At 37.5% G+C, this 25,433-nt stretch overlaps 1 protein-coding gene and 1 pseudogene across 2 annotated transcripts in view; one reads left to right on the top strand and one right to left on the bottom strand.

The window, feature by feature from the left end:
• KLF8 (KLF transcription factor 8) overlaps positions 1 to 25,433 on the top strand; it is a gene marked incomplete at its 3' end in the record, with an annotated part of 326,081 nt that overhangs the window by 20,654 nt on the left and 279,994 nt on the right. The window lies entirely within an intron of this gene.
• On the bottom strand, positions 8,714 to 9,544 carry LOC307180140 (TIR domain-containing adapter molecule 2-like; annotated as a pseudogene). The gene has a single exon. The product of its transcript is annotated as a TIR domain-containing adapter molecule 2-like (transcript).

Raw genomic sequence — 25,433 nt, forward strand, 5'->3', positions numbered from 1 at the left:
TTTCCCAGAGAATATGAAGATAGATAGATAAATAGAAAGATAGATAGATAGATGTGTGTAAGTAACTAGAAAACAACGAGCTCTAATTATGAATGTATTTTTAGAGCAGATGCATCCATAGATCCATACAGTGTCAGTCTAATTTTTGCATGCTATTGAACCTGGGTTTTGGAACTTAGGTACAAATCTCAGCTTAAGCAGTTTGTAGCAGTGTGACCTTGGGCAAATCACTTAACCTTACAATACCATGAGCCCAATATTACCCTTCACACAGAATTATTGTGAGATAAGTATAAGATAATATACATAAGTACATAATACAGCATCTGGCACAGAGAGTATTTAGCACTTTTGTTGAGTGAATTAGTCAAAATTGATATTCCCATTCTTGAAGACCTAGAAGCTGCAATAGTAATTTGGAGTCATTAACCTCTATTAATTTATATTTTTTTCTTCCATCTTATTTATGATTTAAAAGTAATAACTCTTGGTGATATGCATAGTAATTCTTAGCTAAATAGGCTGATTAGAACATGCCATTTTTTCCTTATACCAAATGAAAAATTACTAGAAACAATAATAACTCACATTTATTAAACACTATCTCCAAGCATTATTGTAGGTGTTTTATATGAATTAAGCCATGAATTTTCACTAAAGGGAAAACTAAGTCATAAAAGGGTTAATTAATTTGTCCAAGGTCATACAACCATAATGGTTCCTGAGTCTATGTAGAAAGGAAGAGTGACCTGTCTAAGTGTCACGTATTTATACTGTCAAGTCCATTTTACCATGTTAATTACTTTAACTGTTTTATAAGTTTATTGTTTTCATTTACTACGTGAATATATGTTTTAAGTTAAACATCATGTGGGTATATTTTAAAAGAAAACTTTAAAAAATGAAACATTAAAAAAATCTATTCTCTCAGAGAGGTCAGTGGATGATTGGGGGAGGCATTATGTATCTATCTTTAACATTTTATTTTAATATTAGGGAGGTCCCTTCTATTATGGAAAATATCTCAGGCGTCTAGAAATCCCTTTCTTGTCTCCTACCTCAGCCAAGATCTGGCCTGAAGGAAATGGCAGCAGGGCCTATAAGGATGAGTTTTCATTTGCCTTAAAATTTTTCCTACACCACAGAAGCAGACTCTGGAGAGCTAAACTTGGGACCTGGCTAGCTTGTAGGCAATGGTTATGTATGCTAGGATGGTGGCGTAAGAAAAGTAGTAGACTTCCAAGCACGATGACAGGAAGCCCAGAACAGGACCTCCTTGCTTGCCATATAAGGAACTCCTGACCAGCCCTCACAGGGTTCTTTCTGCATTGTTGAAGGTAAAGGGCATAGTCAGTCTTTCAGACAGTAAGAGAAGAGGATGGCTACAGCTGGTAGCAGGGAAAAGAGGATAATGGGGAAGGGCAGTGGAGGAACATGCAGTGGGCCTGAGACTGATGCTGTGGATGACTGTGGGGTAAAGACAAGAGAGCTCTGCCAGGCAAAGTGAGAAAGCAGTTACTCATTTTACAGTGGTGAGCAAGGAGTGTTGTATGTTTGCTAGTGGAGATTTCATTTTTTGAGGGGAGGTAGTAATAGTGCCATAACCCGAAGTGGGACGGATATTCCCCTTCAGTTATATATAGCAATCTTTTATTTAATTCTCTTTTTAGCTTTAGGTAAGAGAAACTTTTTTTTTCTGTTAATAACTGAGATAAAGCTAAATGAAGAAAAAAATGGCATTCATTTTAGTTAAAATAGAAGGGTGCTATTTTTGTTTTTGTTTTGTCCCTTTCCCCAATATAGCTCTCCCTACTCCCAAGTAATTTTAAAGTGTGTTATTAATTTTTATTAATGTTTTTGAACTTGGGTTATTTACTACTGTGGCAAAATATACATAAAATTTACCATTTTACCATACAATTCAATGGTATTAAGTACATTCACAATGTTGTGCAACCTATTGCTATCTATTTCCAGAACCTTTTCATCATCACAAACAGAAACTCTACCCACTAAACATGACTCCCTATTCTTCCCTCCCCTCAGTCCATAGTCATCTCTATTCTTCTTTCTGTCTCTATGAATTTGCCTGTTCTAGGTACTTCATATAAGTGGAATCATACAATATTTGTCCTTTTATGTCTGGCTTTTTTCACTTAAAAATGCTTTTCACTTAATAATGCTTTCAAGGTTCATCTATGCTGTGGGCATGTATCAGAATTTCGTTTCTTTTTAAGGTGGCATAATATTCCATTGTATATAAGAACTTGACTTTTTTTTATTTTTAACATCTTTATTGGAGTATAATTGCCTTACATGGTGTTTTAGTTTCTGCTTTATAAGAAAGTGAATCAGTTATACATATACATATGTCCCCATATTTCTTCCCTCCGGCATCTCCCTCCCTCACACCCTCCCTATCCCACCCCTCTAGGTGGTCACAAACCACCGAGCTGATCTCCCTGTGCTATGTGGCTGCTTCCCACTAGCTATCTATTTTACATTTGGTAGTACATATATGTCCATGCCACACTCTCATTTTGTCCCAGCTTACCCTTCCCACTCCCTGTATCCTCAAGTCCATTCCCTAGTAGGTCTGTGTCTTTATTCCTGTCTTGTCCCTAGGTTCCTCATGACCATTGTTTTTTTTAGATTCCATATATATGTGTTAGCATACGGTATTTGTTTTTCTCTTTCTGACTTACTTCACTCTGTATGACAGACTCTAGGTCCATCCACCTTACTACAAATAACTCAATTTCGTTTCTTTTTATGGCTGGACAATATTCCATTGTATATATATGCCACATTTTCATTGTTCATTCATTTGTTGATGGGCACTTAGGTTGCTTCCATGTTCTATCTATTGTAGATAGAGCTGCAATAAACATTTTGGTACATGAGTCTTTTTGAATTATGGTGTTCTCAGGGTATATGCATAGTAGTGGGATTGCTGGCTCGAATGGTAGTTCTATTTTTAGTTTTTTAAGGAACTTCCATACTGTTCTCCATAGAGGCTTTATCAATTTACATTCCCACCAACAGTGCAAGAAGGTTCCCTTTTCTCCACACCCTCTCCAGGATTTATTGTTTCTAGATTTTTTTTTTTGGTGGTACGTGGGCCTCTTACTGTTGTGGCCTCTCCCGTTGTAGAGCACAGCCTCCGGACACGCAGGCTCAGCGGCCATAGCTCATGGGCCCAGCTGCTCCATGGCATGTGGGATCCTCCCGGACCGGGGCATGAACCCGTGTCCCCTGCATTGGCCGGCGGACTCTCAACCACTGCGCCACCAGGGAAACCCCTGTTTCTAGATTTTTTGATGATGGCCATTCTGACTGGTGTGTGATCGTCTTGTTTTTGTATCCATTCAGCCAGTCTATGTCTTTTTGTTGAAGCATGTAATACATTTACATTTAAGGTAATTATTGATATGCACATTCCTAATACCATTTTCTTAATTGTTTTGTGTTTGTTTTTGTAGGACTTTAACTTCTCTTGTGTTTCCTGCCTAGAGAAGTTCCTTTAGCATTTGTTGTAAGGCTGGTTTGGTGTTGCTGGATTCTCTTAGCTTTTGCTTCTCTCTAAACGTTTTTAAATTCTCCCTCAAACCTGAATGAGATCCCTGCTGGGTAGAGTAATCTTGGTTGTAGGTTTTTCTCCTTCATCACTTTAAATATGTCCTGCCACTCCCTTCTGGCTATCAGAATTTCTGCTACAAGATCAGCAGTTAACCTTATGGAGATTCCCTAGTGTGCTATTTATTGCTTTTCCCTTGCTTCTTTTAATATTTAATCTTTGTATTTAATTTTTGATAGTTTGATTAATATGTGTCTTGGTGTTTTTCTCCTTGCATTTATCCTGTATGGGACTCTCTGTGCTTCCTGGATTTGATTAACTATTTCCTTTCCCATGTTAGGGAAGTTTTCAACTATAATCTCTTCAAATATTTTCTCAGTCCCTTTCTTTTTCTCTTCTTCTTCTGGGACCCCTATAATTTGAATGTTGTTGCATTTAATGTTGTCCCAGAGGTCTCTGAGACTGTCCTCAATTATTTTCATTCTTTTTTCTTTGTTCTGTTCTGCAGTAGTTATTTCCACCATTTTATCTTCCAGGTCACTTATCCGTTCTTCTGCCTCAGTTATTCTGCTATTGATCCCTTCTAGAGAATTTTTAATTTCATTTTTTGTGTTGTTCATCACTGTTTGTTTGCTCTTTAGTTCTTCTAGTTCCTTGTTAAATGCTTCTTGTATTTTCTCCATTCTATTTCCAAGATTTGGATCATCTTTTCTTTCATTATTCTGAATTCTTTTTCAGGTAGACTGTCTATTTCCTCTTCATTTGTTAGGTCTGGTGGGTTTTTGCCTTGCTCCTTCATCTGATGTGTGTTTCTCTGTTTTCTCATTTTGCTTAAATTACTGTGTTTGAGGTCTCCTTTTTGCAGGCTGCAGGTTCGTATTCCCTGTTGTTTTTGCTGTTTCTCCCCAGTGGCTTAAGATGTTTCAGTGTGTTGTGTAGGCTTCTTTGTAGAGGAGGGTAGTACCAGTGCTCTGGTTGTTGAGGCTGGGTCCTGTATTTCTGGTGGGCAGTTCCAAATCTGGTTGTGTGTTTTGGGGTGTCTGTGGCCTTATTATGATTTTAGGCAGCCTCTCTGCTAATGGATGGGGTTTTGTTCCTGTATTGCTAATTGTTTGGCATAGGATGTCCAGCACTGTAGCTTGCTGGTCATTGAGTGGAGCTGGGTCTTGGCATCGAGATGGAGATCTCTGGGAGATTTTCACCGTTTGATATTATGTGGAGCTGGGAGGTCTCTTGTGGACCAGTGTCCTGGACTTGACTCTCCCACCTCAGAGGCACAGCCCTGATGCCTGGCTGCAGCACCAAGAGCCTGTCATCCACACAGCTCAGAATAAAAGGGAGAAAATAAGGAAAAAAAGAAAGAATAAAATAAAATATAGTTATTAATATAAAAAGTAATTATTAGGAAAAGTTTTTTGGAAAGTAAAACAAAAACAAAAACACAGCCAGACAGAACCCTAGGAAAAATGCTAAAACAAAGCTATACAGACAAAAATCACACAGAGAAGCATACACATACACACTCCCAAAAAGAGAAAAAGGGAAAAATATATATATATATCATGTTCCCAAGGTCCACCTCCTCAATTTGGGAAGATTCGTTTTCTATTCAGTTATTCCACAGATGCAGGGTACATCAAGTTGATTGTGGAGATTTAATCTGCTGCTTCTCAGGCTGTTGGAAGAAATTTCCCTTTCTCTTCTTTGTTCGCACAGCTCCTGAGGTTCAGCTTTGGATTTGGACCCGCCTCTGTGTAGGTCACCTGAAGGCGTCTGTTCTTAGCTCAGTCAAGACAGGGTTAAAGGAGCAGCTGATTCGGGGGCTCTGGCTCACTGACGCCGGGAAGAGGAAAGTATACGGAATGCGGGATGAGCTTGTGGTCACAGAGGCCAGCATGACGTTGCACCAGCCTTAGGTGTGCCGTGCCTTCTCCCAGGGAAGTTGTCCCTGGATTACAGGACCGTGGCAGTGACGGGCTTCACAGGCTCCCGGGAAGGGGTGTGTGGATAGAGGTCTGTGCTTGCACACCAGCTTCTTGGTGGCTGCAGCAGCCGCCTTAGCGTCTCATGCCCGTCTCTTGGGTCCGCACTGATAGCGGTGGCTCGCGCGTCTCTGGAGTCCCTTTAAATGGTGCTCTTAATCCCCTCTCCTCGCGCACCAGGAAACAAAGAGGCAAGAAAAAGTCTTTTGTCTCTTCGGCAGCTCCAGACTTTTTCCCCCGACTACCTCTGGGCTAGCTGTGGCACACTAGCCCTTTCAGTCTCTGTTCACGCAGCCAACTCCAGTCTTCTCCCTGGAATCCGACCTCCAAAGCCCGAGCCTCAGCTCCCAGTCCCGACCTGTCCCTGTGGGTGATGAGACAGCCTCGGGCTGGTGCGTGCTGTTGGACACCGATCCTCTGTGTGGAAGTCTCTCCACTTTGCCCTCCGCACCCCTGTTGCTCTGCTCTCCTCCGCGGCTCTGAAGCTTACCCCGTCGGCCACCCACAGTCTCCACCCGCGAAGGGGCTTCCTACTGTGTCGAAACTTTTCCTCCTTCACAGCTCCCTCCCACTGGTGCAGACCCTGTCCCTATTCTTTTGTCTCTGTTTTTTCTTTTTTCTTTTCCCCTTCCAGGTACGTGGAGAGTTTCTTGCCTTTTGGGAGGTCTGAGGTCTTCTGCCAGCATTCAGTAAGTGTTCTGTAGGCGTTTTCCCACAAGTAGATGTATTTCTGATGTATTTGTGGGTAGGAAGTTGATCTCCACGTTTTACTCTTCTGCCATCTTGAAGCTCCTCCAGAACTTGGGTTTTTAATGATGGCTTTGAGGCATCATACTTTTGGGGACCTCTTGTTAGGTTAGATGATAAGTTTACCTTATGGTGTAGGTCATGTGGCATTGGGAATTCTGTCAGATTCTTCTGTGAAGCTGCAGAGTGGGCAGTAATCCCCACAGGTACTCAAAATGGATGCTCTCCAGCATGTGGCAAAATTTCTCACAATTTCCCTGTGTATGTGTAATGCTGAATCTATACATGTGTACATGCATACAGTCACAGCACACACACACACACATCCCTAAAGCCACACCTTTACCTCTTTTCATTCTCAGTTTAGCTATTTTGATAATCCCTGCTTACAACTGTTAATTTCAACATATATAGTTATTCAATACTTAACATTATAAACATACATTTAACTCCAAATTGAATGAGACATTGTGCCTGGTGCTCTATGGGGAAGTAGAGATTGATAAATCTTTTCACAAAAGCTTTTCCACGATCTTCATTAGCATTAGAAATAATCAAATTTAGTCAAGAGTAAAGAATAAAAACACTTATTTACAAAACACCATCCAGCTTTGGCAGGCAGGGAGGGTGAGTGGTTAATGTTTTATTTGTACATGTAATTGGAGATATAGGAAACAGTATGGCAAAAACGAATGAATACTTATCATTAGAATTGCAAAAGAAAAGTGAGTAGTAAACTACTATGAGAGAAAGGAACTTTAAGTCACCATACAATGAGAAGAATCTCATCTTTTATAAGTACTAGTAGAGGAGGAGGTTTGACTTACATGCAGGATTATGGAAGAAGTTCCTCAGGAAACATGTTGGTTCATGAGTATGAAGAGGTATACTACAGAAAGATGTGAGCAGACCCCAGTGTTAGGAGGGGATATGGAGAAGTGCAGATAAGGAAAAAGAAAAATTAGGCAGTATGTCTTTGCTCAAGTGTCCCTATAAAAATGTATTTTTAAAAAATCTGAGTAAACATGTATTGTAATTCTTTCCTGTGACTATAAAAGTATAATGGACAGCATTAGAAATCAATTATGCTGTAAACATATAAGAATATCTTTTCATTGTAGGCTTATACCTTCCTGCATCTATTATAATGTATATCACATTATAAAATTCTGTTTTTTTCCTTGTTCCATTTTCTGGTTCCTAGTTGTTCACATTCTGGAAGAAGACAAAGGCCTTTAGAGATCCATCAGTCCAATCCTTTTTATTTCACAGTAAAGGAGAGTAAATTGCTTGTCCATGGTCACATTCATCCTCAGTGGCAGGAATTGGACTAGAACAAGGTCTCCTGATCGCCCATCAGGTGCTTTCATTACAACATGGTATGCTTAATATATCATCCTGTCCCTGCTCTGTACATGATGGTTCTCCCTCATTCTCAGCTGGCGCAGAATGGTTGTGAGGGAAAGGAATCGGTCTATTTGAGGCCCTTCTGGCTTGCTATGAGTGTGGGGCACTAGAAGATGTGGCAATAAAACACATCTCCTACTTCTATTCCAAATCTAAAAATAAACACACATACACACACACACACACACACACACACACGCACACACAGTCAGTCTACTCTGATCACCTAGCTGAGAAATATTTCCTGGATAGAGCGTTTTGTGTGAGAAGAACTTTTAAAGGCTGACATAATAGAGGTTATTGATTTTAAAGGAGAATTTAAATTAATATTTAGACATTTTAAAGGCCCAGGACACATACACCTTTCAGAAGCCCTTCAAATAAAGCCCTAGTTACAGTTGATGACTGGCATGGAGATCTTCAGGCTCCAGGGAACATCTCAACAGCACTCATGGAGTCCCTAACCACAACACTATCAAATGCGCTCCTAATCAGTGGTAGGAATTGCTTCCAAACATGCAAATTCAAGCAGAAAGGAAAACACATTTGATTGGATTCTTTTTAAAAGCCCTACCATTTTCACATCTACTTTTGGTTTCATATTTATCAGCACCCCCATTCTAAATGTTCTATTCTGACTATCCGTATTTCTGGGTGACAATACCGGGGATACTTTATTACAATATACAGGAGAGGCACCTCAAGAGGGAGGGTGGTCAGATCTCTCAGGGCCATTTTCTTCTGTGTGTCCTTTGAGAACAAAATGAAAGTGTTATCATATTTTTAAAATGTCTATCCTATAATCTTTCATTCAAAGTTCAACACAAAGAATATGAATTTAAAATATCCTCTGTCATATCCATGAACTAAGAAAACTATAAGAGGAAAGTTCTTGAAGCTCTGACAATCTCAATTTTATCAAAATATCAAAAAGTATCACAATTCTATAGATTGTCCTGGAGAAATTTATCTTTCTTGTGCTCCATAGGTTTCTGTAGAGTAAGGTTTTCTTTTATTTAAACTTTTTCCTAGAAATTTGCTCTCTCAAGTGAAGAGATATCATTTGATTACAAACAAGAGCCAGCTGTGTGTTGTGTGTTTCATCTCAGGCAATAAATTGCCCTTGTACCATATTTCTTGTCTCTTTCCATATAGTTTGTTGTATCTTATACACAGACTCCTGAAATTTTCTTTCTACTTGTGTAAGAAAGCTATAACTTTCTTTCTCTAGGGCATTGATGGTTCACAGAGCAAAGGGAGTCCTTTCTCAGGGCAGGGGGTTGTTCAAGGGCCACATGGGGATATACAGATATACAACAAATACAGAGTTTTGTTTGTGTGGTCTGTCAATGGATTTCATTAGGGACATATAGAACTGGGACTTACTTACACCAGGTATCTTTTTAAAAGTTTTCAGTCAATAATGAGATTGACCAGGCAGACGCCTTTACAGCATCATCTGAATTCTGTAAATGCTGTTTGCCACATTGCATCTCAGCAAAATTATTCCAGGTTTGATGGCAAAGTCACTTTGCAGCAGATTCTGGACTCTGAGAGCTTCGGCTATGTCATCTTCAGCAATATCACAAATTTGAGGGAACACCTCTTCTTCTGCTTCCACTTCAGGCATATCTTCCACTCCTTCAGCTCCCTCCTGCTCTGCTGTACGTATCTCTGTTGTATTGCTATGCTCAGCATCATCACGCAGGGAGATTTCTTCAGATTTCTTGGAATCTGACTCATAATGTCTTTGCTTTGTGTCCACACTGTGACATTTACCCTAAGAGAGAGAAAGAGAGCAGGGATCTGTTTTGAGCTTCCCCATACCCATCATAAATATCAAAGTCAGAAGAAAGCTTTATTTATTTCCTGGCATTTATTTTCATTCCTGCACCAAGACAAGACCTGCTGGGATTTAAGGATGTGAAGCCAGAATAAGTAGACAATTAGGACTCATTGCACTGGTACTCCATTCCGGATAACAGGTGCTACAAAAGCACTCAGGCAGGACACCTGGAAGGCGGGCAGTGGCGTGGCCCCGTGATTTTTTGTCTTCCTCTCCTGCAGAGTGCTGTGTGACTTCCCTCAGACATCCAGAGGGAGAGGTGTGCAGTCCATGGTGCGCTGCAAATCCCGTACCCTTGTCTACCATCCCTGTGTGAAAGTCTGGGGACCGCTGAGTCCCCTCATTTTGGAGACTCACTGACACTTAACCCTTGGAGGCTGGCCTCACTGGCCCACGGCTCTGAGGGCCTGGTGGGACCCAGGTTGTGGTGCCATGGGTGGGGGTGGCCCCACCAGTCTTATTAATTTTAATTTCCATATTATTAGCTATCAATAATAATATGCTACTCAGCAGGGGAAAAAAAAGAAAACTACCTTTGACATAGCTCTAAGTGGAAATGATAGGGAAAGCTTTTGAATTTCCCCTGTTGCTGTGTATGAATGTGTGTGTGTTGAGTGAAAAGGAGAATGCAACTAGTGATAATTGCTGAATTATGATCTATGGGCAAAGTTTGGTGGTTTGATGTTCATGGAAGCTGGTATTGCATAACTCTTTGGGGGAAAATATATATGCACATACATATAAATATATATTGTGTAATATATACTTATTTATTATGTAATATTTTATATATACTTATATTCAGTATAACCATACGAAATTGTCATTTTTCAGGTCAAAAATGGTTAAATATCAACAATTACATATGGTTATATTATGTATGTATGTGTGTTTTAGGATGAACCCAAGAGAGAGGGAGAAAGAGGATGAGAAAGACAGAGACAGGGACAGGGACAGAGTAACAGAGAGTGAAGGATGTGTGTGTTTATGTGTGTATCTCATGGTAAAACTTATAAGTCATGGGCATCTGTATCTAAGTAAGATTGTCCTATAACTATGAAGCTGATGCTAATTGTGGAGTTCACTTAGTCTCTCCATAAACCATCTCGGAAAAGTAGCTAACATTCTCCTTTCCACATATTTCTGAGAAAGGTAGTTGAACAAGCTTCTTGTTCAATCTCAATTTTAGAGTCTGAAAGCAATTGAATTCTGTATTACTTCCAGAATGATAAAGGAAACAACTCATCATCATCTTAAAAAAATTATAGTAGCCCTTTGTATATTATAGTTAATCTCATGACTACAATTGAAAAATTAGTACTGGATTACAGAAATATGACCAAATCCTGTCAGTCATTTGATATGAAATCAGTCCCCAAGATTATTGTTTATTGTTGAGGTACTTGTTAGCCTTCTATTTCTCATGGACAATGGATCTTTCTAAAACCATTGTTGCTGTTTTAAAATGTTTCTTTGAGAGAGCACTGAGAATGCCTAGGTATAAAACGCACTTTTTTCTGCAGCAAGTTGCTCCTTCCTGTCTGTTTTAAGGATTATTGAATTATCTTCATTAATATTCAGCTTATGTATTAACACTTGCTCTATGCAGGTACATGAAAAGCTGCTCAACATCACTAATTATTAGAGAAATGCAAATCAAAACAGCAATGAGATATTACCTCACACTGGTCAGAATGGCTATCATCAAAAACTAAAAATAGAAGTACCATATGATCCAGCAATTCCACTGTTGGGTATACATCAGAAGAAAACAAAAACACTAATTCAAAAAGATACGTGCACCACAATGTTCATAGCAGCAGTATTTACAATAGCCAAGATATGGAAGCAACCAAAGTGTCCATCAACAGACTAATGGATAAAGAAGATTTTATATATATATATATATATATATATATATATATATATATATATATATATATATATAATGAAACATTACTCAGCCATAAAACAGAATGAAATTCTGTCCATTGCAAAAATGCAGATGGATCTAGAGTGTATTATGCTTGCTGAAATAAGGCAGAAAAAGAAAGATTCTCTATGTTATTACTTATATGTGGAATCTAAAAAATAAAACAAACGAATGTATCTAACAAAACAGACTCATAGATATAAAGAACATACTATTGGTTAGCAGTGCAGAGAGGGAAAGGGAAGAGTGGTGAGATACGGGTATGGGATTAGGAGACACAAACTACTATGTTTAAAATAAATAAAGAACAAGGATATATTGTACAGTACAGGGAAATATAACCATTATTTTGTAATAACTAAATGGAGTACAACCTATAAAAATATTGAAACACTATCTTATACACCTGAAACTAATATTGTAAATCAACTATACTTCAATAAAAATGAAAGCATCAAAAGCAGATGCCAGCACATAAAGTTAGCTATGTGGTTTATTTGAGACAATAAAGTCCCGAGGTTGATATTTTTTTCTATGAATGTACATTTTTAGAAATAACAGTAGGATTTAATAACATTGGGCTCAGAAGACCAAGGAATCTCTAATTCCTACCTTAGACCATAGCTCTCCTCTCCACAAAGTTCCTGAGGAAGATACACACAAGAAACAATGGTAGTGAGAAGCAAAGTAGATACTTGTTATCCAGAAATCTATTCAGAGTACTGTGGTAGGTCAGGTTGGAGCTTATGGTTAAGTCCAGAGGCCTATGGGGCCTCTTTCCTCTACCTAAACCAAAACCTACATCTCAGGGCCTTACCTGATTGTTGGCTGCAATGTGACAGATGACCACACAGATAAGCTTGATCCGTAAGAGAACAGAGAACTGACAACAACCATGATCTGATATATTTTGAAATTTGACTAGTCATATAAGTGTTCATTCTTCTTAGAGAGGAGTTTAGAGGTGTGTCAGAGGAGAAGCAAATGTTTCCATGTATTCTGTCATTTCTAGAATTCTACATGCACTAAATGTGTTGGTTCTTTTGCCTCCAATGTAGCATTTGAACAAAATGGAAATCAGCATGTAATCAGCTAGTGGTGCTGTTTAGGACAGCACCTTTGTTTACAGAAGGCAAGAGCTCTGAGGTCAGAAAGATTGTGAAGGGCAGTATAGGGCATGCTAAGTATTTTAGTGTTTAGAAACATCATGCTACAGTAGTATGGAGAATTCCTGGAAGAGAGGAGAGACTAGTGGCAGGAAGACAGTTTGGAGGCTTTTGTGATATTCTGAGTGAAAGATGTAGAGCCTGAAGTAAGGTAGTAGGCACTGAGCTGAAGAGAGGTAGGCAGATTCTAAAGATATAAACAAGGTGATGTGGCATAATCAAGATTTAGTTATTGATTTGTTGTGGGAGAGGAGGAAGTAAAAGGTGACTACTGTGTTTCTGATTTGGGCAATGGAGTGGAGAATGGTGCCAAGATAGCAAAAAAAGAGCAGGTTTTAGTATGTGGATGCAGTATCACACTACAGATATTTTGTTCCAGAGTGTGCTTCTAGAGCATTCAGATAGATGATAGATGGCTTGTTATATATATATATATATATATATATATATATATATATATATATATATATATATATTTCAGAAATATGACTGAATATGCAAATGAGTAGTATGTAGGTTGATATCTTCTAATGAAAACCTGGTATCCAAAGCCACATATGTAACTGAATATATGATAACCTCATCTTGGAATTGAGCTTGGCCAAAAGAATAGCTGTGTGCAGGTCAAAGATATTCTTCAGAAACATTTCATAGCCTCGTTCAGGACTTGAGAATTGTGTAATTGAGGTACCAATGATTTACACAAAGGAGCATAGAGTAAAATAATGCAGCTTGGCAAAAAATTCAAGGCAGGTGTTAACCATATTCGACCAAAATTATTAAAACCAAGAAACAGCAACAACAAAAACCTTACATAAAATATCTGAAATTAATCATCTGCTGTGACATCAGTGAGAATGGTGGAGCAAAGACTACCAGAATACCTCTCATCCATAAAAAGCAATGAGAATACTGGCAAAAATGGTCATAATCAATGTTTTCAAAGCTCTGGAAATTAACCAAAACCTTGTAGAACTCCACTGAGCATTTATTAAAAACCTCTGTATCTCAGTAAGCTTTGTAGCATTTTAACTTGCCCTATTCCCATGCCCCCTCCCAGTTCTGCAGTAGCCTTGAAAACTAACTGTGTGATCACAGGGAAAACCAGCAACAAGGCAGCCACTGGAGGGGGCAGAATAGGGTTGGACCTTTTTCAAAATCCCATTCTTGGAAAATTGTTATTTGACCTGTCTGGCAGTTTATGGGAAGACCCCCATATACAAGGCTGTCTTTTACTGACCTGATTAAGAGCTGCCTCAGTGTCAATAACCAATTTCCCTGGGACATTTGTCAAAAACAATCAGAAACAACTATTTAACATTATGACTGCCTGAGGCAATAGGTAAGAGTTGGAGTGAACAATAGGTTAGCCAGAAAAGCTTAAAAGTAAAATCTAGAGAATGAGGTGTCCATAGGTGTGTTGATGGGCTTACAATGTATAAACATTATTTTGTAGGAAACTTATAACACAAAATATGAGGAAGAGCAAATTTTTGGATATTATTGTATATTCAAAATATAGTAAAACAAACAAGGGAACTAAGATGGTATGTTGCAAAAAATTTAAGGGACAAAGAAGCAGTAATGGAGGTGTAGAGAAACGAAAAGGTTAAAAAAAATGTATAAAACAAATAGCAGAGAAGCAGATATAAATCCAACTTATCCATAATTACATTAATTGTAAATAGACTAAATACTCCAATCAAAAGGAAGAGTTTTTTTGGATTTTTAAAAATTGAAGTATAGTTGATTTACAGTGTTGTGTTAGTTTCAGGTGTACAGCACAGTGATTCAGTTATATATAAATATTCTATTTCAGGTTCTTTTCCCTTATAGGTTATTACAAAATATTGAGTATAGTTTCCTATGCTATACAGTAGGTCATTTTAGGCTATCTGTTTTATATATAGTAGTGTGCATATGTTAATCCTGAACTCCTAATTTATCCCTCACCCCTTCCCCTTTGGTAACCATATGTTTGTTTTCTGTGTCTGTGGGTCTATTTCTGTTTTGTATATAAGTTAATTTATATCTTTTTTAAAAGATTCCACATATAAGTAATACCATATTATATTTGTCTTTCTCTGTCTGCCTTACTTCACTTAGTATGATAATCTCTAGGTCCACTCATGTTGCTACAAATGGCATTATTTCATTCTTTTTTTTTACTGGTGAGTAATATTCTATTGTGTATATATACCACATCTTCCTTATCCATTCATCTGTCAACAGACATTTAGGTTGCTTCTATGTCTTGGCTATTGTAAACAGTGCTGCTCTGAAAATGGGGTGCATGTATCTTTTTGAATTATAGTTTTCTTCGGATATATCCCCAGGAGTGGAATTGCAGGATCATATGGTAACTTTATTTTTAGTCTTTTAAGGAACCTCCATACTGTTCTCCGTAGTTACTATACCAACTTACATTCCCACCAACAGTGTAGGAGGGTTCCTTTTTCTACACACACTCTCCAGCATTTACTATATGTTTCCTTCATCTCTCTTTCTGATCTTTCATTGTTAATGTATAGAAATGCAACAGATTTCTATGTATTAATTTTATATCCTGCAATATTACCGAATTCATTGATGAGCTCTAGTAGATTTCTGGTATCATCTTTAGGATTTTCTATGTATACTATCATGTCATCTGCAAACAGTGACATTTTACTTCTTATTTTCCAATTCAGATTCATTTTATTGCTTTTTCCTCTCTGATTGCTGTGGCTAGGACTTCCAAATCTACATTGAATAAAGGTGGTGAGAGTGAGCATCCATGTTTTGTTCCTGATCATATAGGAAATGCTTTCAGTTTTTCACCATTGATTATGATGCTAGCTGTGGGTTTGTCACATATGGCTTTTATTATGTTGAGGTATGTTCCCTCTATGCCCACTTTCTGGAGAATCTTTTATCATAAATGGATGTTGAATTTCATCAAAAGATTTTTCTGCATCTATTAAGATGATCATATGGTTTTTATTCTTCAATTTGTTAATGCAGTGTATCACACTGATTGATTTGCAGATATTAAAAAATCATTGGATCACGGGGATAAATCACACTTGACTGTGATGTTTCATCCTTTTAATGTATTGTTGTATTCGGATTGCTAATATTTTGCCGAGGATTTCTGCATCTTTGTTCATCAGCGATATTGCCTTGTAACATTTCTTGTGTGTATGATATTTTTGTGTTTTTGGTATCAGGGTGATTGTGGCCTCATAGAATGAGTTTGGGAGTGTTCCTTCCTCTGCATTTTTTGGAACACTTTCAGAAGGATAGGTGTTAACTTGTCTCTAAATGTTTGATAGTATTCACCTGTCAAGCCATCAGGTCGTGGACTTTTGTTTGTTGGGAGTTTTAAATCACAGTTTCGATTTCAATTTTGTGATTCGTCTGTCCATATTTTCTATTTATCCCTGGTTCATTCCAGGGAGACTGTAACTTTCTAAGAACTTTCCATTTCTTCTAGGTTGACCATTTCCTTGGCATATAGTTGCTTTTAGTAGTTCCTTATGCTTCTGGGTATTTCTGTGGTGTCACTTGTTACTTCTCCTTTTTCATTTTTTTTTTAACATCTTTGTTGGAGTATAACTGCTTTACAATGGTATGTTAGTTTCTGCTTTATAACAAAGTGAATCAGTTATACAAATACATATGTTCCCATATCTCTTCCCTTTTGTGTCTCTCTCCCTCCCACCCTCCCTATCCCACCCCTCTAGGTGGTCACAAAGCACCAAGCTGATCTCCCTGCGCTATGCGGCTGCTTCCCACTATCTATCTACTTTACGTTTGGTAGTGTATATATGTCCATGCCACTCTCTCACTTTGTCACAGTTTACCCATCCTCCTCCCTGTATCCTCAAGTCAATTGTCTAGTAGGTCTGTGCCTTTATTCCCATCTTACCCATACGTTCTCCATGACCTATTTTTTTGCCTTAAATTCCATATATATGTATTAGCAAACAGTATTTCTTTTCTCTTTCTGACTTACTTCACTCTGTATGACACACTCTAGGTCCATCCACATCACTACAAATAATTCAATTTCATTTCTTTTTATGGCTGAGTAATATTCCATTGTATATATGTACCACATCTTCTTTATCCATTCATCCAAAGATGGAAACTTAGGTTGCTTCCATCTCCTGGCTATTGTAAATAGAGCTGCAATGAACATTTTGGTACATAACTCTTTTTGAATTATGGTTTTCTCAGGGTATATGCCCAGTAGTGGGACTGCTGGGTCGTATGGTACTTCTATTTGTAGTTTTATTTTTGTTTTGTTTTGTTTTTGTGGTACACGGGCCTCTCACTGCTGTGGCCTCTCCTGTTGCAGGGCACAGGTTCCAGACGTGCAGGCTCAATGACCATGACTCACGGGCCCAGCCACTTCGTGGCATGTAGGATATTCCCTGACCTGGGCACGAACCCATGTCCCCTGCATCAGCAGGTGGACTCTCAACCACTGCACCACCAGGGAAGCCCTATTTGTAGTTTTTGAAGGAACCTCCATACTGTTCTCCATAGTGGCTGTAACAATTTACATTCCCACCAGCAGTGCAAGAGTGTTCCCTTTTGTCCACACCCTCTCCAGCATTTATTGTTTCTAGGTTTTTTGATGATGGCCATTCTGACTGGTGTGAAATGATATCTCATTGTAGTTTTGATTTGAATTTCTCTAATGATTAATGATGTTGAGCATTCTTTCATGTATTTGTTGGCAATCTGTATATCTTCTTTAGAGAAATGTCTGTTTAGGTCTTCTGCCCATTTTTGGATTGGGTTGTTTGTTTTTTTTGTTATTGAGCTGCATGAGCTGCTTGTAAACCTTGGAGATTAATCCTTTGTCAGTTGCTTCATTTGCACATATTTTCTCCCATTCTGAGGGTTGTCTTTTGGTCTTGTTTACAGTTTCCTTTGCTGTGCAAAAGCTTTTAAGTTTCTAGAGCTAATCAACAAATTTTGTAAAGTAGCAGGATACAAAATTAATGCACAGAAATCTCTGGCATTCCTATACACTAATGATGAAGAATCTGAAAGTGAAATCAAGGAAACACTCCCATTTACCATTGCAACAAAAGGAATAAAATATCTAGGAATAAACCTACCAAAGGAGAAAAAAGACCTGTATGCAGAAAATTATAAGACACTGATGAAAGAAATTAAAGATGATACAAATAGATGGAGATATCCACCATGTTCTTGGATTGGAAGAATCAACATTGTGAAAATGACTCTACTACACAAAACAATCTACAGATTCATTGCAATCCCTATTAAACTACCACTGGCATTTCTCACAGAACTAGATCAAAACATTTCACAATTTGTATGAAAACACAAAAGACCCCGAATAGCCAAAGCAATCTTGAGAACAAAAAATGGATCTGGAGGAATCAGGCTCCCTGACTTCAGACTATACTACAAAGCTACAGTAATCAAGCAGTATGGTACTAGCACAAAAACTGAAATAAAGATGCATAGAACAGCGTAGAAAGCCCAGAGATAACCCACACACATATGGTCACCTTATCTTTGATAAAGGAGGCAAGAATATACAGTGGAGAAAAGACAGCCTCTTCAATAAGTGGTTCTGGTAAAACTGGACAGGTACATGTAAAAGTATGAGATTAGAACACTCCCTAACACCATACAAAAAAAATAAGCTCAAAATGGATTAAAGACCTAAATGTAAGGCCAGAAACTATCAAACTCTTAGAGGAAAACATAGGATGAACACTCTATGACATAAATCACAGCAAGATCCTTTCTGACCCACCTCCTAGAGAAATGGAAATAAAAACAAAAATAAACAAATGGGTCCTTTTTCATTTTTAATTTCATTGTTTTGGGCCCTCTCCCTTTTCTCTTGATGTGTCTCGCTAAAGGTTTATCAATTTTATTTATCTTTTCAAAGAACCAGCTTTTTGTTTCATTCATCTTTTCTACTGTTTTCTCCATCTCTATTTCATTTATTTTTGCTCTGATCTTAATGATTTCTTTCTTTCTACTATTGGGTTGGCCAAAAAGTCTTTTTGGTGTTTTCTGTAAGATGGTTCTAGTAGTGTTTAGTTGTCTTTAACTTCATTCAGAAAATTTTGTTAGATTTTATTGACAGCTGTCATATCAGCATTCATTTAAAATAAAACATCAAAATTGGTGAATTTTTGTATAGTCATTTTAATATTGAAGATGGACGAAAAAAGCAACATTTTCTGCATATTATGCTTTATTATTTCAAGAAAGGTAAAAATGCAACTGAAATGCAGAAAAAGATTTCTGCTGTATATGTGGAAGGTGCTGTGACTGATCAAACATGTCGAAAGTGGTTTGTGAAGTTTCATGCTGGTAATTTCTCACTGGACAATGCCCCAATGTCAGGTAGACCAGTTGAATTGATAATGATCAAATTGAGATATTAATTGAGAGCAATAAACGTTATACCACACAGGACATAGCTGACATACTCAAAATATCCAAATCAAGCATTGAAATTCATTTGCACTGCCTTTGTTATGCTAATCGCTTTGATGTTTGGGTTCCACATAAGTTAAGTGAAAAAAACCTTTTAAACCATATTTCCACGTGTAATTCTGTACTTAAACATAATGGAAACATTCCATTTTTAAAACAAATTGTGATAGGTGGTGAAAAGTGGATACTGTACAATAATGTGGAATGGAAGAGATCATGGGACAAGAGAAATGAACCACTACCAACCACACTAAAGTCCAGTCTTCATCCAAAGAAAGTGATATTGTGTATATAGTGGAATTGGAAGTGAGTCCTCTATTAAGAGCTCCTTCTGGAAAACTAAACAATTAACTCCAATAAGTACCACTCCCAATTAGACCAACTGAAGGCAGCACTCTATGAAAAGTGTCTGGAATTAATCAGTGGAAAATGCATAATCTTCCATCAGGATAATTCAAGACTGCATGTTTCTTTGATGACCAGGAAAAAACTGTTATAGCTTGCCTGGGAAGTTCTGATTCATCCGCAGTATTCATCAGTCATTGCATATTTGGATTTCAATTTATTTTGGTCTTTACACAATTCTCTCTCTCTCTTTTTTTTTTTTTTCTTTTTTTTTTGCGGTATGTGAGTCTCTCACTGCTGTGGCCTCTCCCATTGCGGAGCACAGGCTCTGGATGCACAGGCTCAGCGGCCATGGCTCACGGGCCTAGCCACTCCACGGTACGTGGGATCTTCCTGGACCAGGGCATGAACCCGTGACCCCTGCATCAGCAGGTGAAATCCCAAGCACTGCACCACCAGGGAAGCCCAAATTCTCTTTTTCTTTATGTTTTTTTTTTATTAGTCATCTATTTTATACACACCAGTGTATACATGTCAATCCCAATTTCCCAATTCATCCCAACACCACCAACCCCACTGCCTGCCACTTTCCCCTCTTGGTGTCCATACGTGTCTTCTCTACTTCTGTGTCTCAATGTCTGCTCTGCAAACCGGTTCATCTGTACCATTTTCTAGGTTCCACATAAATGCGTTAATATACGATGTGTGCTTTGCTCTTTATGACTTACTTAACTCTGTATGACAGTCTCTAGATGCATCCACGTCTCTACAAATGACCCAGTTTCTTTCCTTTTTATGACTAATATTCCATTGTATATATGTACCACATCTTTATCCATACATCCGTCGATGGGCATTTCAGCTGCTTCCATGACCTGGTTATTGTAAATAGTGCTGCAATGAACACTGGGGTGCATGCGTCTTTTTGAAATATGGTTTTCTCTGGGTATATGCTGAGTAGTGGGATTGCTGGGTCATATGGTAATTCTATCTTTAGTTCTTTAAGGAACCTACATACTGTTTTCCATAGTGGCTGTATCAATACACATTCCCAACAACAGTGCAAGAGGGTTCCCATTTCTCCACACCCTCTCCAGCATTTGTTGTTTGTAAATTTTCAGATGATGCCCATTCTAACTTGTATGAGGTGATACCTCATTGTAGTTTTGATTTGCATTTCTCTAATAATTAGTGATGTTGAGCAGCTTTTCATGTGTTTCTTTGTCATCTGTGTGTCTTCTTTGGAGAAATGTCTATTTAGGTATTCTGCCTATTTTTGGATTGGGTTGTTTGTTTCTTTAAAATTGAGTTGCACGAACTGTTTATATATTTTGGAGATTAATCCTTTGTCTGATGATTTATTTGCAAATATTTTCTCCCATTCTGAGGATTGTCTTTTCATCTTGTTTATGGTTTCCTTTGCTGTGCAAAAGCTTTTAAGTTTCATTAGGTCCCATTTGTTTCTTTTTGTTTTTATTTCCATTTCTCTAGGAGGTGGATCAAAAAATATCTTTCTGTGATTTATGTCAAAGAGTGTTCTTCTTATCTTTTCCTCTAAGAGTTTTATAGTGCCCAGTCTTACATTTAGGTCTGTAATCCATTTTGAGTTTATTTGTGTGTATGGTGTTAGGGAATGTTCTAATTTCACTCTTTTACATGTAGCTGTCCAGTTCTCCCAGCACCACTAATTGAAGAGACTGTCTTTTCTCCATTGTATATCCTTGCCTCCTTTGTCATATATTAGTTGACCATAGGTGTCTGAGTTTATCTCTGGGCTTTCTATCCTGTTCCATTGATCTATATTTCTGTTTTTGTGCCAGTACCATATTGTCTTGATTACTGTAGCTTTGTAGTATAGTCTGAAGTCAGGGAGTCTGATTCCCCCAGCTCCGTTTTTTTCCCTCAAGACTGTTTTGGCTCTTCGTGGTCTTTTGAGTCTCCATGCAAATTTTAAGAATTTTTGTTCTAGTTCTGTAAAAATTGACATTGGTAATTTGATAGGGATTGCATTGAATCTGTAGATTGCTTTTGGTAGTGTATTCATTTTCAAAATATTGATTTTTCCAATCCAAGAGCATGGTGTGTCTCTCCATCTATTGGTATCATCTTTAATTTCTTTCATCAATGTCTTATAGTTTTATGCATACAGGTCTTTTGTCTCCCTAGATAGTTATTATTCCTAGGTATTTTATTCTTTTTGTTGCAGTGGTAAATGGGAGTGTTTCCTTAATTTCTCCTTCAGATTTTTCATCATTAGTGTATAGGAATGCAAGAGATTTCTGTGCATTAATTTTCTATCCTGCTTATTTACTAAATTAATTGATCAGCTCTATTAGTTTTCTCGTGGCATCTTTAGGATTCTCTATGTATAGTATCATGTCATCTGCAAAGAGTGATAGTTTTACTTCTTCTTTTCCAATTTGTGTTCCTTTATTCCTTTTTCTTCTCTGATTGCAGTGGCTAGGACTTCCAAATCTATGTTGAATAATAGTGGTGAGAGTGGACATCCCTGTCTTGTCCCTGATCATAGAGGAAATTCTTTCAGTGTTTCACCATTGAGAATGATGTTTCCTGTGGGTTTGTTGTATATGGCCTTTATTATGTTGATGTAGGTTACCTCTATGCCCACTTTCTGGAGAGTTTTTATCATAAATAGGTGTTGACGTTTTTCAAAATATTTTTCTGCATCTATTGGGATGATCATATGATATTTATTCTTCAATTTGTTAATATGGTGTATCACATTGATTGATTTGCGTATATTGAAGAATCCTTGCATCGCTGGGATAAATCCCTTTTGATCACGGTCTATGATCCTTTTAAAGTGTTCTTGGATTCTGTTTGCTAGTATTTTGTTGAGGATTTTTGCCTCTATATTCATGAGTGATATTGGTCTGTAATTTGTTTTTTTGTAGTGTCTTTGTCTGGTTTTGGTATCAGGGTGGTGGTGGCCTCATAGAATGATTTTGGGAGTTTTCCTTCCTCTGCAGTTTTTTGGAAGAGTTTGAGAAAGATGGGTGTTAGCTCTTCTGTAAATGTTTGATAGAATTCACCTGTGAAGCCATCTTGTCCTGGACTTTTGTTTGTTGGAAAATTTTAATCACAGTTTCAATTTCATTACTTGTGATTGGTGTGCTCATATTTTCTATTTCTTCCTGGTGCAGTCTTGGAAGGTTATAACTTTCTAAGAATTTGTTCATTTCTTCCAGGTTGTCCATTTTATTGGCATAGATTTGCTTGTAGTAGTCTGTTAGGATGCTTTGTATTTCTGCTGTATCTGTTATAACTTCTCATTTTTCATTTCTAATATTATTGATTTGAGTCCCCTACCTCTTTTTCTTGATGAGTGTAGATAATGGTTTATCAATTTTGTTTATTTTCTCAAAGAACCAGCTTTTAGTTTTATTGTTTCTTGCTATTGTTTTCTTTGTTTCTATTTCATTTATTTCTGCTCTGATCTTTATGATTTCTTTCCTTCTGCTAACTTTGAGTTTTGTTTGTTCTTCTTTCTCTAGGTCCTTTAGGTGTAAGGTTATATTGTGTATTTGAGATTTTTCTTGTTTCTTGAGGTAGGCTTTTATAGCTATAAACTTCCCTCTTAGAACTGCTTTTGCTGCATCCCATAGGTTTTGGATCATCGTGGTTTCATTGTCTCTAGGTATTATTTTATTTCTTCTTTGATTTCCTTAGTGATTCTTGGTTATCTAGTAACGTGTTGTTTATTCTCCATTTGTTTGTTTGTTTGTTTTTTTTTACTTTTTTTCCCCTGTAATTGATTTCTAGTCTCATAGCATTGTGGTCAGAAAAGATTTTTTTTTCTTTTTTTTTTTTTTTGTGGTACACGAGTCTCTCACTCACTGTTGTGGCCTCTCCCATTGCAGAGCACAGACTCCAGATGCGCAGGCTCAGTAGCTGTGGCTCACGGGCCTCGCTGCTCCGCGGCACATGGGATCTTCCCGGACTGGGACACGAACCCGTGTCCCCTGCATCAACAGGCGGACTCTCAACCACTGAGCCACCAGAGAAGCCCCAGAAAAGATTTTTGATATGATTTCATTTTCTTAAATTTACTGAAGCTTCATTTGTGACCCAAGATGTGATCTATCCTGGAGAATGTTCCATGTGCACTTGAGAAGAACGTATAATCTGCTTTTTTTAGATGGAATGTCCTATAAATATCAACTAAATCTATCTGGTCTTTTGTGTCAGTTAAAGCTTGTGTTTCCTTATTAATTTTCTGTTTGGATGATCTCTCCATTGGTGTAAGTGTGGTGTTAAAGTCCCCCACTATTATTGTGTTACGATTGCTTTCCTCTTTTAGAGCTGTTAGCAGTCACCTTATGTAGTGAGGTGCTCCTATGTTGGGTGTATATATATTTATAATTGTTATATCCTTCTTGGATTGATCCCTTGATCATTACATAGTGTCCTTCCTTGTCTCTTATAACATTATTTATTTTAAAGTCTATTTTATCTGATATGAGTATTGCTACTCCAGCTTTCTTTTGTTTTTTATTTTCATGGAATATCTTTTTCCATCTCCTCACTTTCAATATCTATGTGTCCCTAGGTCTGAAGTGGGTCTCTTGTAGACAGCACATATATCAGTTTTGTTTTTGTATCCATGCAGTAAGCCTGTGTCTTTTGGTTGGAGCATTTAATCCAATCATGTTTAAGGTAATTTTCAATATGTATATTCCTATTACCATTTTGTTGATTGTTTTGGTTTTTTTTTTTGTGTGTGTGTGTAGGTCCTTTTCTTCTCTTGTGTTTCCCCCTTAAAGAAGTTCCTTTAGCATTTGTTGTAGAGCTGGTTTGGTGGTGCTGAATGCTCTTAGCTTTTGCTTGTCTGTAAAGCTTTTGATTTCTCCATTGAATCTGAATGAGATCCTTGCTGGGTAGAGTATTCTTGGTTATAGGTTCTTTCCTTTCTTCACTTTCAGTATTTCATGCCACTCCCTTCTGGGTTGTAGAGTTTCTGCTGAGAAATCAGCTGTTAACCTTATGGGGGTTCCATTGTATGTTATTTGCCATTTTTCCCTTGCTGCTTTCAATGATTTTTCTTTGTCTTTATTTTTTGCCAATTTGATTGCTATGTGTCTCAGAATGTTTCTCCTTGGCTTTATCCTGTATGGGACTCTATGCACTTCCTGGACTTGGCTGCCTATTTCCTTTCCCTTGTTAGGGAAATTTTCAACTATAATCTCTTCAAATATTTTCTCAGGTCCTTTCTCTCTCTCTTCTCCTTCTGGAATCCTTATAATGCAAATGTTGTTGTGTTTAATGTTGTTTCAGAGGTCTGTTAGGCTGTCCTCATTTCTTTTCATTCTTTTGTCTTTACTCTCTTCTGCAGCAGTGAATTCCACCATTCTGTCTTCCAGGTCACTTATCCATTCTTCTGCCTCAGTTATTCTGCTGTTGATTCCTTCTAGTGTATTTTTCTTTTCATTTATTGTATTGCTCATGTCTGTTTTTGTGTTTTTTATTTTTTCTACATCTTTGTTAAACATTTATTGCATCTTCTCGATCTTTGCCTCCATGCTTTTTCCGAGGTCCTGGATCATCTTCACTATCATTATTCTGAATTCTTTTTCTGGAAGATTGCCTATCTCCATTTCATTTAGTTGTTTTTCTGAGATTTTATCTTGTTCCTTCATCTAGTATATAGCCCTCTGCCTTTTCAACTTGTCTATCTCTCTGTGAATGTGGTTTTTGTTCCACAGGCTGCAGGATTGTAGTTCTTTTTGCTTCTGTTGTCTACCCCCTGTATTTCTCCTTTAATGTCTCTCTGTACTAGAAGTTCCCAAAATGTTTGGTCTTAGGAACTTTACAGTCTTAAAAACTGGGTTTTACTCTCCAAATTTACAGTACTAGAAACTAAAATTTTTTAAAAAATAATATTCAAGCAGAAACTATTAACTTATTTATAAGTAACAAAGCAGAAGAAAAA

The sequence above is a fragment of the Stenella coeruleoalba genome (assembly GCF_951394435.1).
Source record: "Stenella coeruleoalba genome assembly, chromosome: X".
NCBI lineage: Eukaryota > Metazoa > Chordata > Mammalia > Artiodactyla > Delphinidae > Stenella > Stenella coeruleoalba.